At 45.0% G+C, this 831-nt stretch overlaps 1 pseudogene; it reads left to right on the top strand.

Annotated features, from left to right (window-relative positions):
• Positions 1-204: 204 nt before the first annotated feature.
• LOC142429600 (small ribosomal subunit protein uS14 pseudogene) lies at positions 205-442 on the top strand (annotated as a pseudogene).
• Positions 443-831: the final 389 nt, after the last annotated feature.

Genomic DNA, 831 nt, shown 5'->3' with positions numbered 1-831 from the left:
CGAACCCCCAGGTCCTTTGCGGGGGAAAGATGAGGCTTTCTAGTCTCGTAAAGAAAGACAGTCTCAGAAACCCACAGGGGCAGTTCCACTCTGTCCTACAGGGTCACTATGAGGCAGAATGAATTCAGTGGTAGTGAGTTTGAGAGTCTGAGACATAACAGAAGCCACTCTGGCCCTTTGCCTTGGAGACAGCCTGGAAACAGGATGGGGCACCAGCAGCTCTACTGGAGCCACCGCGAAACTTCGGCCAGGGTTCCTGTTCTTGCCGCGTGTGCTCAGACCGGCACATTCTGATCTGGAAATACGTCCTCAATGTGTGCCGTCAGTGCTTCGTCAGTACACGAAGGACATCGGCTTCGTCAAGCTGGACGAAGTGATCTGTGAATGGACTATCCAAGACAGCTACCCAACAGAAGAAACAATGCTAACTATTTGTACATAACATTTAAAAAATTCAAGCCTGAAAAAAAAAAAAGCCACTCTTACACTAGTACAGGCATAAAGAAGTCAATGGAGCATCACAGAGCACTAAAAAGGAAACCAAATCGTAGATTCGTTTTGCTAAAGGTAACAATTCAAATCCATGGGGGAAAGGTTGCATTGTTTAATAAAGGTTGGTAAAGTGGTCTTTTCTTTCTTTTTTATAAATCATTTTATTGGGGGCTCTTACAGCTCTTATAACAATCCACACATCAATTGTACCGAGCACATTTGTGCCTATGTTGCCATCATCATTTTCAAAACATTTCCTTTCTACTTGAGCCCTTGGTCTCAGCTCCTCATTTTTTCCTGCCCACCCTCACCCTCGGGGTCCCTTGATAAATGATCAAT

Source organism: Tenrec ecaudatus, chromosome 1 (genome assembly GCF_050624435.1).
Source record: "Tenrec ecaudatus isolate mTenEca1 chromosome 1, mTenEca1.hap1, whole genome shotgun sequence".
Taxonomy (NCBI): Eukaryota; Metazoa; Chordata; class Mammalia; order Afrosoricida; family Tenrecidae; genus Tenrec; species Tenrec ecaudatus.
This window is presented reverse-complemented; position numbering and strand designations above follow the sequence as displayed.